General features: G+C 43.6%; 1 long non-coding RNA gene across 1 annotated transcript; it reads left to right on the top strand.

Annotated features, from left to right (window-relative positions):
* The first annotated feature begins 13,128 nt into the window (after positions 1-13,128).
* On the top strand, positions 13,129-14,274 carry LOC121622476. The gene is made up of 3 exons (XR_006007686.1): positions 13,129-13,176; positions 13,659-13,869; positions 14,023-14,274. It is a non-coding gene; the product is annotated as an uncharacterized LOC121622476 (long non-coding RNA).
* Positions 14,275-14,961: the final 687 nt, after the last annotated feature.

The following is a 14,961-nucleotide window of genomic DNA, read 5'->3' as shown; positions in this document are numbered from 1 at the left end:
TGGCAACACATCGTATGTCGCCCCTATCAGAAATTTAATACGGCCTTCCTCCATATTCCACAGGTCCCTCCAACTAAGTTTCCTCTTCTCAACACCTTCCCAATTCAACCATTGTCCCTGTTTGGCTTGACCAACTGCTTTTGCCCCTCTTAACAACTCCTCCTGCCTACGCACCTGTTCCACTACAAGCTTTCTTTTCTCCTTTAGACCTGCTTTATTCCACACTGGTTTGCCTGGGCCAAGCCCCAAGCCTCCCCGGCCAAATTGAACATTTCCTACTATTTCTGCATGCCTAAGAGCTGCCTCTGCCTCCTGCACTGCTGCCCTTGGGTTCCATTTCCTCCCCCCAGAAGGATTCGGAACCACATTGCTAACTAACATGTCCTTACTCCCAGATAATAAAAGTTCTGTCCTAACCTTAGTGCATTTAAACTCCTCTGTTAGACTGGATACTGGCAGCTGAAGCATTCCTTTCCCATACAAAGCTACATTGCTTAAGCACCTGGGAGCACCCAACCATTTTCTAATATAAGAGCTAACTAGCCTTTCCATTCTCTCTGCTACAGATAATGGGACTTCATATACTGACATTGGCCACATTAACCTAGGATACAAGCCAAACTGCAAGCACCACAACCTCAGTTTTCCTGGGAGCCCCGATTTATCTATTCTCTCCAGCCCTTCTGCAACATCCTTTCTAAATTGCACAACCTGTTCAACATCATTCAGGTCCACATTGTACCACCGTCCTAGACTCTTAACTGATTTCTCCCTAATTGTTGGGATTTCCTCACCATCTATAGCAAACTTTCTATCACTTACTTTCCCTCTGTATATTGAAATACTCCTTGACTTACTAGGCTTAATCTTCATACTAGCCCACTTGAGATTCTGATTGACTTTATCTAACAACCTCCTTGTACATGGCACTGTTGAAGTTAGCAGTGTCATATCATCCATATAAGCCCTAATTGGTGGAAGACGCATTCCATTCTGCCGTCTCTCTCCACCTACGACCCACTTGGAAGCCCTAATAATTACCTCCATAGCCATTGTGAAAGCTAGCGGGGACACTGTACATCCTGCCATAATACCAACCTCCAATCTTTGCCAGCCTGTTGTGAGCTCTGCGATACTTGCACACAGTCTGATGTCTTGGAAATATGCTTTCACCAAGTTAACAACTATCTCCGGCACTTTAAAGTAGTCAAAGGAACTCCAAATAAGGTTATGTGGCACTGACCCAAACGCATTAGCCAGATCTAAAAATACAACATTCAAGTCTCTTTTCTCCCTCTTAGCTGTCTGAATCTGATGCCAAATCATGCTAGTATGCTCTAAGCATCCCGCAAATCCTGGTATCCCTGCTTTTTGCACTGTCGTATCTATCATACCATTCCTTTCTAAGTATTTAGCCAGCCTCTGTGCTACGATACTAAAGAAAATCTTTCCCTCAACATTTAGGAGAGAAATCATCCGAAACTGGCTAAGGTCCGATGACTCCTTCTCCTTAGGGATGAAGACACCTCCTGCCCTGCGCCATGCTCTTGGAATACTTTGTTTCTCCCAAACTATTCTCAGGTATCTCCATAGTGTCCTTAAGATGCCAGGTGCACTCTTATAGACACGGTAGGGGACTCCATTAGGCCCTGGGGCCGAAGAAGCCTTTGCACGCCTAACCACCTCCACCACTTCTCTCCACCTAGGTGGGCTCACATCCATCTCCTGCTCCACTTCCCCTAATGGTGGCATGTCAGGTGGAAGACCTATGTTCCTATTCTCCTTTGAATCTGAATACGTCGACTTCAAATACTGTTCAATCTCTGATTTCGTTGCCTTAAGTTGCCCTCCTTTTTCTTGATTAAACAAGCCTTTCACAAAATTAAAGGGGTTCCTAAAAAATGCTGACCTTGCACGTTCCTTCTTCTTTCTCTTCTCCCTAAGGTGTTCTGCCCTTCTGAGTACTGCTAACCTGCTTCTCAGTTCCTCCTGCAACACCTTAATTCCCTCCCTTTCTTCTTCTGTCGCCTTCCTCCACTGCTTTCTTAACTGCCTCCTTTCCTTTACTAACTTCTCTATTTCTCTTTGCCGCCTAGACTTGCCGACCTGCACCCTCTCGCCTTTCCTTTTGACAAGCACCCCAAATCTCTCTCGACCATAGGAGTAGATCACATCTCCAATTTTATCCAATTTCTCCACTACATCTCCTCTAAGCCTGCTTAATATGACTGATAAATCTCTATCAACTGCCTCCCACTCTTTGCTATCATTAGCCCTCGGCCACTTAACTCTAGCTTTCTGCTCCATGCTTCTCTCCTTGGCTGGCCTGTTGCCCTCAACACCAACTGCATCCCCTCTCCGTACCTCCTCCTCTCCAGGGATAGTGTTACTGATATCCTGCGAACTGTGGTTTTCTACCTGTCGCTGGACTTCATCCGACTGATTCGACTGACTTCTCAAGAAATACTGGTCGATGCGGCCACTCTGCCCTTCCACCGCTAAACACTTCCTCCTTCCCTGATGAGTTCTAAGGCCTCGGATTGATGTTATTTTCTGCCAGCCACATGGGCAAACTTGAAGCTTCTTATCCTCTGCTGCACAACTTTTGCTCTCCTTAGTTGCCTTCCCTGTCACCTGAGTACTGCTACCTCTGGCCCTAAGAGATGGGTCCGTGCCCCCATCCCTCACTGAGTCATGTATCCAAGGCATAGTCATATCCGCTATCCTGTTCGTTACCATGCAATCCACCTGTGAGTCATCTTCCACCCCTGCTCTCGCTGACTCTTGGGGTATTTTCCTTATATTGGTTGTAGCTAAGTCTGGTTGTAGCAAGGTTAAGGCTTGCCACTGCTGCCATGGGTTGCTAGCCCATACCAGCACCTGTGGGGTCTTTTCCCTCCTGTCAGCTGTCTTTCCAAGCAGTCACATGGTCTTTCCCATGTTGTCAGCTGCTCTATTCACAACAGTCACTAGCCAAGCTAGTTGTGAGTTAATTTAAACACAAGATACTTGTGCTCAAAAAGAGGATTCATTCTCAGTGAAGAACCTTGGAGCTCTAATCTGCCTCTATACCTGCCAAAGAGCAGTGATTCCTAACACGTCTCTGGGGGTCATCAGGTGGAAACCTCCCTTCAACAGTGTTTCGCCTACTTAGTCCCACTACACCTCCAGGAGGTTAGGCAGTGAACTCCGGCGTCCCAGAGTCACCCCCCCTAGTGCCAGTTCACACTGCTCCTACACAATCCAAACAGCACCGCCACGTTCAACTGACCCAGAGATGCTCCGGGTAGTGGCCAGTACCGATGCTACCATTTAACTATTGCTAATGTTACTGCTAACCGCTAGGAAGAACAGAAGAAGACAATACAGTTCCGATGCTACCATTTAGCTAATGTTATGTGCTAAGTAGTATTCTGTTATTCTTGTTACTTAGTGCAGAATGTGGCACACCAGATATCTTTCTCAACAGACCGGTAGACTGCTTGCTATGTGTAGTAGAATAATACACAAAGTTTACACATTTACAGAGTTTATATTGTTTATTATTTATGGTTGATTTATGTATTATATGTTTTAAGATGTTTGCAGTTTGTCACATTTTTCTTTCACTCACTGATACACCAACTTTTCCACCTCAGCAAGGTGTTAAATCGTTTTTGCAAGATTTTTCAGAATTTTTCCACTCAGGTTTTTTTTTATGCACAAATGAAAAATGTCTTCTATATTCAACACATTTTCACCGTAAGAAAAGAGCATTCAGAAACCAGGACAGGGTTCAACTCAAACTGGTACAAAAGGAACTGAATCACATGCTTAAGGAAGCTGAAAAGCAACACAAAGAGACAATAGAAAAAACAACTCCAGACAAATGTGGGACACTGTGAGGAGAATCACCAACACGACTCCTTAGCTTATTTCTTCATCAACAGGGGCAGAACATGACATGCGCACAGCTTTGTGTGCAGAATACTGACATTTGAATTCTCTCAGATTTCTTTTGAGCTTAGTTTGACAACACATTTAATATTTTTGATTTATTTCAGGAACACTTCTATGATGCTGCCAGCAGCGCAGGATACATGTCTTGGCGTCTGAAAACTGTCCAAGGAAAGATTCGTCAGGGATCTCCACTGCCACCAAATACCCTATGGACGTTTCTCTGGGGGGCCCAAATCTTCGAAGGACTGTTGATGTGGAAAGGCAGCTCGATGGAGATGCTTGCCAGGAGGCCATGTGTTTGCTCAACCACACCACGGACAACTGTGTGATTTTCCAGAAGATGAAAGAGACATTTCAGCCTCGTCAGAAGCTCAGTGACCCCGGCAGAAGTGATCATCATCAGTCCTCTTTACCTTTCCAAGATTCCTGGATACAAAAGGACCGGGAAGTTAGGAATCATGTTTTGAATAGTTTACATTTTTAGTAGCAGTTGTTAAATATTTCCTTTCTTAAAGGTGGACCAAGACTTCAGTCTCCTGTTTGATGACGGCTCATCCTCCAGGCATTTGACATTTGTTTTTGCTTGCTGTCACAGCAGTTTGCAGTGACAGTTGTTTTTATTAGCCCTTATATATAATAAAAATTAAAGAAACAAGTAGCTTTGACAGTCTCAGCTGTCTTTGTTTATTCTTGTGCATCTCTGAAACTCGTTTTGGAATAAATATAAACAATTGATGGAAGACTTACAAATCTTATGATTCCTCTCTGTTTTAATTTCAACTTAAAGAATTAAATTGGAAGACTTTTCAGTTGATTTGTGACATTTTTATATTCAGCCTATGACCAAGAAATGGCGTCCCTGTTGTTGCTGATACATCTCCTCCCGCCACCACCAGGCGGGCAGACGTCTCCAAAAATCAGCGCAAGTGATGCAGCTGAGAGACTCGTTGTCTTTCAGAAGGTAATTATATTATGAAGGTTATTGAAATATTTTTTTTCACGTCACTTTCTTGGCTACATGTGTAAATGAGGGATGTTAGAATAGAAGTGAATTAAATTTTTAAATCAGTCTTAATAGGCGTTTCAATCTTGCACTACTCAGTAAAATGATATGAGCTGAGGTTTTATAAACCTGATGACATTCAAAGCTCGTACGATGTTTCAGATGAGAGATTGTACATATTACCTTCATTCACAATGTTTTAATGTTCAGTAAGAGGACAAAATAAATGTCATTTTTTGAAAGAAATTGTGTTAGTGCCATTCATTCTTACAATAATTTGACCACTTTTAAGTGTGGATAGCCTGACACTGAAGCGAGTAAAGCTAACACTAACCAGGGTGTAAAAAGTGTCTCGGCAGTGTTACTTGTCTAATCATGAAGTGTTAATTTAACTCTGTTCAACGAGTTAAAGGAGGAACTCTCACACAGTGTGAAATGTTTAACTATTTCAAAAGTATTCATTTAACTCCAGAGAGTGTGCAGCTATATAAACCCTGAAAAAGTGTTGAAATCAACTCTGTGGGAGTTAATTCAACACTGGACTTTTTGCTGTGTATTCGTCCACCTGGTTTACATCAATGAGTGCGGGCTTGATAACGTAAAGATCTGCCAGTATGATGGGACACAGTTCAACAGCAGCACAAGCTACATCAACATCATATTATTGGTTGAATCAACACCTCTTTAACAGAATTTCATCAAAAACTGAACACTGTAACTGTCATGAAGGTTGGACGGTTGTATTAGACCACATTAGTTTTAGCTTGGTGCACATAATAAACTGAGTGTACACACAGCAGACACAAGGTGCTAACAAGCTACAGATAGCCAGCACGGTTTACATTAGCTGTTTTGTGCAAATATGTGAAAAACAAATGATGAAATTAAAGGAAACCCCTAAAAAAGTGGGGAAACAGAACAAATGCAGATGATTTAATATAAGAATAATATGCTGCGACAGTTAGGTCTCAACCCAGTTTAACACTTTGTGAGAGCGATATGTTTGATCGTCATCATCATCAAAATCAAATGAGGAAATAACTGGAGGCTCACAGCCGACCAACACCTCATTAAGACGCTCATAGCTTCATAGCCTCTTGTATAGTTTTAAAACTACAGATTCATTTATCATAAGATGAACCTGTTTTCATTAAATCCTGAAATGTTGACTTTGTTGGCTCTATTTTGGCCCAATGTTCTCAACTTGTCCCTCAAAATCAACAGTCCGCCGCCTGCCTCGGCAGCATGTGAAAGACTTTTTAGCTCAGACAGGAAGGTTTTTTTCCAAAAAAAGGCAGACTAGGTTAAAAAAAAACTTTGAAAACCAACTCTTGTTAAAATTGAACAAAAAATTTTGGTAATGCAATTAACAATGAAACTGCCAAGTTAAAACTGTTGTGCAGAGAGAAAAAAAAGAAAATGTTTATAGATGAGCGTTGCCAGCATTAAGACTTGAATTGAATTCTCATGTTCACGACATGTCAGAAGTCAAAGACAGAAAGGTTTAAAAAAGGGCTGCAACTATTTATTTTTTTTTATTTTTCACAGTTGAATATTCTGTTGAGTAGAACAGTTGAATAATCTGTCGATAAGTTTGCCTGTTTGATCAGATAAATGACTGAAAAATGTGACATGATCTGTCTCTTCCAAAGCTCGACACTATGTCCTCAAATTCTGTGTTTTCTCATTGCACAAAGATCTTTACTTAAATTAGTTGGATACATTGTTTCTATCATGTAGCCAACAGAGTTGAATGTTTTGCTTTGAAATTCAAAGCAAAACATTCAACTCTGTTGGCTACATGAAATCTATTCGGAATAGATTTCCAACAAAATAACGTATTTGAAGATATGACCATCTTCTTTACTGGTTTTGCCCAATGATATGAGACAATGCAGATGTTACTACTAGTAATTTTTATACCTCTGCAGATGCCATTAGTAATACTTACCTGCAACAACTTTTGTTTACTGTGAGGGTTAGCGTACTTATGCTTAACCTCTATGATACATTTCACGCTCTATTTTATAATTCTGTTGATTATATGTTAGCTAACAGGGTAACACAGCCCCATACTACCACACTATGTTTTTTATTGAAGTTTAGGCCTGGACAACCCATTGTGTGAGTACTTTTACTTGTAATACTTAAAGTACATTTAAAAGTAAGTACTTATTTACTTTTACTTAAGTAGGATTGTTGATGTAGTACTTCTACTTCCACTTAAGTATATATTTTGCTGGTTATCTGTACTTTTACTTAAGTACTGGCCTTCAGTACTTGCTCCGCCACTGCCTATCATATGTTTTCAGTGATAAATCTTCATTTGTAAAGTGCAGCCTTGATTCTGACAAAGTCTGGACCGTGTAACTGCTGAACTGCAGTGTACAACTTCAATTAAACCAGAATTCAGTCGTTTACGAACTGTGTTTGCAGACCACAGTTTGACGTTGTGTTCCTGAGACTGTGTAGTAATCTCCTTTATACAATCACGTGTTGACAAAGTGGTGAACCTCGCTCCATCCTCGCTTGTAAACGACTGAGCCTTTGGAGGATGCCCCTTTCATACCCAATCATGATACTATCACCTGTTACCAATAAGCCTGTTTACCTGAGGAAAGTCCCAAACAGGTGTTTACTGAGAAACTAAAATAGTAAAGTAAAATATAAATACCTCAAACTTGTACTTAACTGCGGCACTTGAGTAAATGTACTTAGCTACATTGCACCAGTGACGAGCTCCTGCTCCAACAAGATCAAACTGATCCTGTCCGAACAGGACTTTCCTGTTGTTTCAATCAACAGTAGTTGGTGACAGATAGCAGCACTTCTGCTTCAAAGCCACCATAATGTCTTACAGTGTATTCAATACAGTTTATTCATAGAGAAAGATACATGCATTTATTTTCAAGTGTTCATTTAAATGTTTATTTGTGATTGTGATTTGTTTATTTATTAATTTGATTGAAGCCTAATTGATTATTTTTGTTTTTTATTGTGGGAGGAAACCTGAGCACCAGGAGAAAACCCACACAGCACACCCACTGTTTGGAGGTCTGTCTGTGTGCTGTCCTTAAAGGGAAATTGACTAGAGGGTGAGAAGAGGAAGGGAGGGAAAGAGGTGAGGGGTGATGGGTGAGGGGTTGAGGGTGGGTGTTTTTTTATTTTATTGTGGGAGGAAACCTGAGCACCAGGAGAAAACCCACACGGCACACACACTGAATCAATTTGGAGGTCTGTCTGTGTGCTGTCCTTAAAGGGAAATTGATTAGAGGGTGAGAAGGGGAAGGGGTTGGGGGTGTTTTATTGGATGACCTGTTTGTTGGACCTCCATTGGGAGTTTTTTTTTTGATTATCTCTTTTTCTTTTTACTTCCGGACTTGGTTTGCTTTGTCTCATTCACTAGTGGTGTTCTCCTCCATTTCCTGTTCAGTCTACAATAAGTTCAGGGAACAGGGGTGAACTCTGTTCTTCTTCTTCAGCTCTGTTCTGTCTCTGCCAGCTGGTTCTTTTCTTCCACCAGTTGCTCATTTTCTTCCTCCAGCTCTTTGACTTCATCTCACAGTTCTGTTCTTTCTCTTCCAGCTGGTTCTTTTCTTCTTCCAGCTGCTTGACTCTCATCTCCCAGTTCTGTTCTTTCTCTTCCAGCTGGTTCTTTTCCTTCCCCAGTTGCTTGACTCTCGTCTCCCAGTTCTGTTCTTGCTTGGCCAGTTCCTCTCTGAACTCCACCTGCAGATTGTCATATTTGGTCTGCCAACTTTTGTCTTTCTGGAGTAGCGTGTCGTCCATCATAAAGAGATGCTCCAGTTGCATCTTTTCCAGCTGCTTGACTGTTGTCTCCCAGTTCTGTTCTTTCTCTTCAAGCTGGTTCTTTTCTTCCTCCAGTTGCTTGACTCTCGTCTCCCAGTTCTGTTCTTGCTTGGCCAGTTCCTCTCTGAACTCCACCTGCAGATTGTCATATTTGGTCTGCCAAGTTTTGTCTTTCTGGAGTAGCGTGTCGTCCATCATAAAGAGATGCTCCAGTTGCATCTTTTCCAGCTGCTTGACTGTTGTCTCCCAGTTCTGTTCTTTCTCTTCCAGCTGGTTCTTTTCTTCTTCCAGTTGTTTGACTCTCATCTCCCAGTTCTGTTCTTGCTTGGCCAGTTCCTCTCTGAACTCCACCTGCAGATTGTCATATTTGGTCTGCCAACTTTTGTCTGTCTGGAGTAGCGTGTCCTCCAGCAGATAGAGATGCACCTCCTGCAGAATGTCGTATTTTGTCTGCCAACGTTTGTCTTTCTGGAGTAGCGTGGCGTCCATCAGAGAGAGTTGCTCCTCCTGCAGATTGTCGTATTTGGTCTGCCAAGCTTTGTCTTTCTGGAGTAGCGCGTCGTCCAGCAGAGAGAGATGCTCCTCCCGCAGATTGTCATATTTGGTCTGCCAAGCGTTGTCTTTCTGGAGTAGCGCGTCGTCCAGCAGAGAGAGATGCTCCTCCCGCAGATTGTCGTATTTGGTCTGCCAAGCTTTGTCTTTCTGGAGTAGCGCGTCGTCCAGCAGAGAGAGATGCTCCTCCCGCAGATTGTCGTATTTGGTCTGCCAAGCTTTGTCTTTCTGGAGTAGCGCGTCGTCCAGCAGAGAGAGATGCTCCTCCCGCAGATTGTCGTATTTGGTCTGCCAAGCGTTGTCTTTCTGGAGTAGCGCGTCGTCCAGCAGAGAGAGATTCTCCTCCCGCAGATTGTCGTATTTGGTCTGCCAAGCGTTGTCTTTCTGGAGTAGCGCGTCGTCCAGCAGAGAGAGATGCTCCTCCCGCAGATTGTCGTATTTGGTCTGCCAAGCGTTGTCTTTCTGGAGTAGCGCGTCGTCCAGCTGAGAGAGATGCTCCTCCCGCAGATTGTCGTATTTGGTCTGCCAAGCTTTGTCTTTCTGGAGTAGCGCGTCGTCCAGCAGAGAGAGATGCTCCTCCCGCAGATTGTCGTATTTGGTCTGCCAAGCTTTGTCTTTCTGGAGTAGCGCGTCGTCCAGCAGAGAGAGATTCTCCTCCCGCAGATTGTCGTATTTGGTCTGCCAAGCTTTGTCTTTCTGGAGTAGCGCGTCGTCCAGCAGAGAGAGATTCTCCTCCCGCAGATTGTCGTATTTGGTCTGCCAACTTTTGTCTCTCTGGAGTAGAGAGTCCTCCATCAGAGAGAGATGCTCCTCCCGCAGATTGTCGTATTTGGTCTGCCAACTTTTGTCTCTCTGGAGTAGAGAGTCCTCCATCAGAGAGAGATGCTCCTCCTGCAGATTGTCATATTTGGTCTGCCAAGCTTTGTCTTTCTGGTGTAGAGCGGCGTCCATCATAAAGAGATGCTCCAGTTGCATCTTTTCCAGCTGCTTGACTCTGGTCTCCCAGTTCTGTTCTTTCTCTTCCAGCTGGTTCTTTTCTTCCTCCAGTTGCTTGACTCTCGTCTCCCAGTTCTGTTCTTGCTTGGCCAGTTCCTCTCTGAACTCCACCTGCAGATTGTCATATTTGGTCTGCCAAGCGTTGTCTTTCTGGAGTAGCGCGTCCTCCAGCAGATAGAGATGAACCTCCTGCAGATTGTCGTATTTGGTCTGCCAAGCTTTGTCTTTCTGGAGTAGCGCGTCGTCCATCAGAGAGAGATGCTCCTCCTGCAGATTGTCATATTTGGTCTGCCAAGCTTTGTCTTTCTGGTGTAGAGCGGCGTCCATCATAAAGAGATGCTCCAGTTGCATCTTTTCCAGCTGCTTGACTCTCGTCTCCCAGTTCTGTTCTTTCTCTTCCAGCTGGTTCTTTTCTTCCTCCAGTTGCTTGACTCTCGTCTCCCAGTTCTGTTCTTGCTTGGCCAGTTCCTCTCTGAACTCCACCTGCAGATTGTCATATTTGGTCTGCCAAGCGTTGTCTTTCTGGAGTAGCGCGTCCTCCAGCAGATAGAGATGAACCTCCTGCAGATTGTCGTATTTGGTCTGCCAAGCTTTGTCTTTCTGGAGTAGCGCGTCGTCCATCAGAGAGAGTTGCTCCTCCTGCAGATTGTCATATTTGGTCTGCCAAGCGTTGTCTTTCTGGAGTAGCGCGTCGTCCAGCAGAGAGAGATGCTCCTCCCGCAGATTGTCGTATTTGGTCTGCCAAGCTTTGTCTTTCTGGAGTAGCGCGTCGTCCAGCAGAGAGAGGTGCTCCTCCCGCAGATTGTCGTATTTGGTCTGCCAAGCTTTGTCTTTCTGGAGTAGCGCGTCGTCCAGCAGAGAGAGGTGCTCCTCCAGCAGATTGTCGTATTTGGTCTGCCAAGCTTTGTCTTTCTGGAGTAGCGCGTCCTCCACCAGAGAGAGATGCTCCTCCCGCAGATTGTCGTATTTGGTCTGCCAAGCTTTGTCTTTCTGGAGTAGCATGTCCTTCAGCAGATAGAGATGAACCTCCTGCAGAATGTCGTATTTGGTCTGCCAACTTTGGTCTCTCTGGAGTAGAGAGTCCTCCATCAGAGAGAGATGCTCCTCCTGCAGATTGTCATATTTGGTCTGCCAAGCTTTGTCTTTCTGGTGTAGAGCGGCGTCCATCAGAGAGAGATGCTCCTCCCGCAGATTGTCATATTTGGTCTGCCAAGCTTTGTCTTTCTGGTGTAGAGCGGCGTCCATCAGAGAGAGTTGCTCCTCCCGCAGATTGTCATATTTGGTCTGCCAAGCTTTGTCTTTCTGGAGTAGCGTGTCGTCCATCATAAAGAGATGCTCCAGTTGCATCTTTTCCAGCTGCTTGACTGTTGTCTCCCAGTTCTGTTCTTTCTCTTCCAGCTGGTTCTTTTCTTCTTCCAGTTGTTTGACTCTCATCTCCCAGTTCTGTTCTTTCTTGGCCAGTTCCTCTCTGAGGAGAAAGAGAGACTTGTTGAGAGACAGGACTCCATTGTCTCTCAGGTTGAGCGTCTTTTCCAACTGGTTCACTGTCATCTGCAGTTCCATCTGCCGTGCAAGACTCTCGTGGATCTCCTGCTTCATACTGAAGATCTCAGTGGTTTGGTCTTGGGCATTCTCTGCCTGCTCCATCTTTGATTGGAGACTTTGCTGGAAGGAGGAGATCTGAGACTCATACTCTGTGATGGTCTCATCGATACTCTTGAGATTCTCCTCCTGCAAATTGTCATATTTGGTCTGCCAAGCTTTGTCTTTCTGGAGTAGCGCGTCCTCCATCAGAGAGCGATGCTCCTCCTGCAGATTGTCATATTTGGTCTGCCAAGCTTTGTCTTTCTGGAGTAGCGCGGTGTCCATCAGAGAGAGACGCTCCTCCTCCTGTCTGCATACTTCCAGTATTAGGTTTTCCACCCAGTGGCAAATCTCTCTTTCTTCATTCCATTCATTCATTGTCTTCCCGTCAGGAATCACATCACTATTCAGTGAGTGATTTGCAACCTCATAGGATTCAAATTGATCCGGAGGATCAAGTTGACCCCTATTAGTTGGCCTGTTTCTTTGTGCCATTGTACTGCCTGTTGTAGTCTGTACTTGACTGTTGTGGACTATAATTGTCTGTTGTGGACTGTACATGTCTGTAGTTGACTGCATTTCTATTTAGCACTTTGTACTTGATTGTTTGAGACTAGTTTTCTGTTCTATTCAAATATGAATTGACTGGTGTACAGTCAGGTATTCATGCAGTTCAAAACCACACTTGGCTTTGATCTTGCTGTGCTGCTTTGATCTTGCTGTTCTGCTTTGATGCGTGCGTGCGTGCGTGTGCGTGCGTGTCCGTGCGTGCGCGTGCCTGCGTGCGTGTCCGTGCGTGCTTTTGTGTGTTCTGACCAGTTGGTCTCTGAGGCTGATGAGCAAAAGAAAGAGAACTACAGGGGAGTATAGCAACCACCACTTTTGTGTTTAAACGGCATGACTGCTAGCTTGGCCAACTTTTGCGTTTCACCGAGCCGGAGTCTTGTCACGTGATCAAATAGAGACTTAAGATTGGACAACAACAAATTACCCAGCAATCATCGTTGCATCTGTATATGACATGAATACCAGAGAATATAAGAAAATGTTCTTTGGATTAAAACGGGTTTGTACATAGCGTCTTCATACTTTTTGTGGTTTATGTAGAATAAGCCTATAATCTTGCGGCGCCTCAATTCCATCTTCCCACGGCCAACCGCGGATCCCCGCAAAGCTCCGGTATGAAAACAGACCCAGCGACGGGAGCCGGCCGGGGTTTTTCCGTCTGAATCCTTTTCAAGTCCGCCAGTCGACTTCTGCTACTTTCACATTTCATCCGCCGACATAAAGAGGTGAGCTGCTGCTGGTTAACTTGTTTCATTTTATGCTTATTTTATTTTGTCGACGAGCTAGTTAGCTAGCTTCTGTACTCTGTGATGCTACATGACGAACGCTATATCAGCCTAACTGTCGTTGCACAACGTTACTGTGTTGGTGCACGTCGGTGCAGAGAGTCGCTGTGAATTACTGTCACAGTCTGTGTACATTCACATAAACTCGCTGTCGTTTATTTAGTCGCCAGATGGTCAGTTAGATACACATTTGGCTGTACTCATAGAGCGACCCATAATTATAATCCTCTTTTTTTAGCATGCGATTAAAGTCAAGTTGACTTTCGACTGGTTTTCCTCAAAGAACAATGCATCATCATAACGTTTCATCACATCATTCTACTCACAGTAACGCAATAATAATGCGTTATGATGTAATGCATGATGATGATGATGATTGTCACTATTATCCAGGAAATAGTGACACAATGAATGTCTTTCAGATGACCAAACAGATTAACCTCCAGCTGTTGATGACATGGTGACTATCTGGAGGCCACAGCCTGATGGAACCAGGACTGCGAAGCTGCATCCCTGTCAGTCAGGCCCCCCTCAGCGCTCAGCCACTCAGGGACCTTGTTCACTGCGTCAGCATCTACAGTGTCAAGGTGCTTGGAAGAAGCTCGTCCCCTCTTTTCAGCCACCTTTTCTCTGGTGAGTCTTAGCTTTCTATCATGATGAGCTTATTTTTCTCATCCTAAAATGCAACAATCTGATGTTGTGACAAGTTACGCTCTGACAGATGTGTCGTTTTTCTGTCTGTGATATTGTGTGTTTTTGATTTTGCTGTACTCTTATATTTACCAGGATACCAGGAATGAGTGCAGTGTCCCAGGGATGGACCGAGTGGACAACCTGGCGGAGTATTTGGTGGGGCTGAGGACTGAAACTGGACAAACACTGAGCGACCGGCAGGCCACCACCAGCAGAGCCCTGTGGTACAACCTTCTGCATACGACCAGCAGCGAGTGGCATACGCTGCACAATATATATTTATTTTATATATATCTGTCGCTAATTTCTGTGTGTGTGTGTGTTTTTGGTTACAATTGTGTATGTGAGAGAGAGTTAAGGTGTATATTTTGTAATACATTTGAAATATATTTCTCCAGCATTACCTTTGACTTATTTCGACTAAACATGTCTGTAAAAACAGGAGTCAAGTAAAGTTTAGCTTTTTGCAAACTCAAGCAGATAATGAAATAACAAGAAAGGAAGCAAACAGTATTGAAACAGTTCCACATTGTCCAGTCATCTAGACGAGGCAGCTGCATTGTTGCAGTGCTTTACTCCATTCGTCGTTAATTAGATTGTATCCTTGAATTGCATCTTTTTTTCTAAAGCAAACACACCAAGTTACATGTGTGACCAGTGGTTCTTACAAATGTTTCTCACATTGCTATACAATTCCACATTATGTACCATTAAATACCACGGAGTATTACTATTTGGTTGTATGCCATTCAGAATATCCCACAGTCCTATTTGTATTGCTTTTTAAGTGATTTTTGAAAGATTCACAACGCTTGGTAAGAGTTTGTGTTAATGGAGATATGTTCCATGTGGGGGATCTGTTAAAAAGAAATAGTTGTGTAACTTTCAAGACAAAATACATGACTTTCACAAGGAAACAAAATGCATTAAAGTGAGTGCTGAAACCAATTCAAAGTAGTTGGGCGACACCAGTCACAGTAAATTATATTTATAGAGAGAAACCAATTATACCACCCCCATTCCTCAACATAA

Source organism: Chelmon rostratus, chromosome 18 (assembly GCF_017976325.1).
Source record: "Chelmon rostratus isolate fCheRos1 chromosome 18, fCheRos1.pri, whole genome shotgun sequence".
NCBI classification, from domain to species: Eukaryota; Metazoa; Chordata; class Actinopteri; order Chaetodontiformes; family Chaetodontidae; genus Chelmon; species Chelmon rostratus.
Note: the sequence above shows the minus strand (reverse complement) of the source record. Positions and strands in the feature narration are given on the sequence as shown.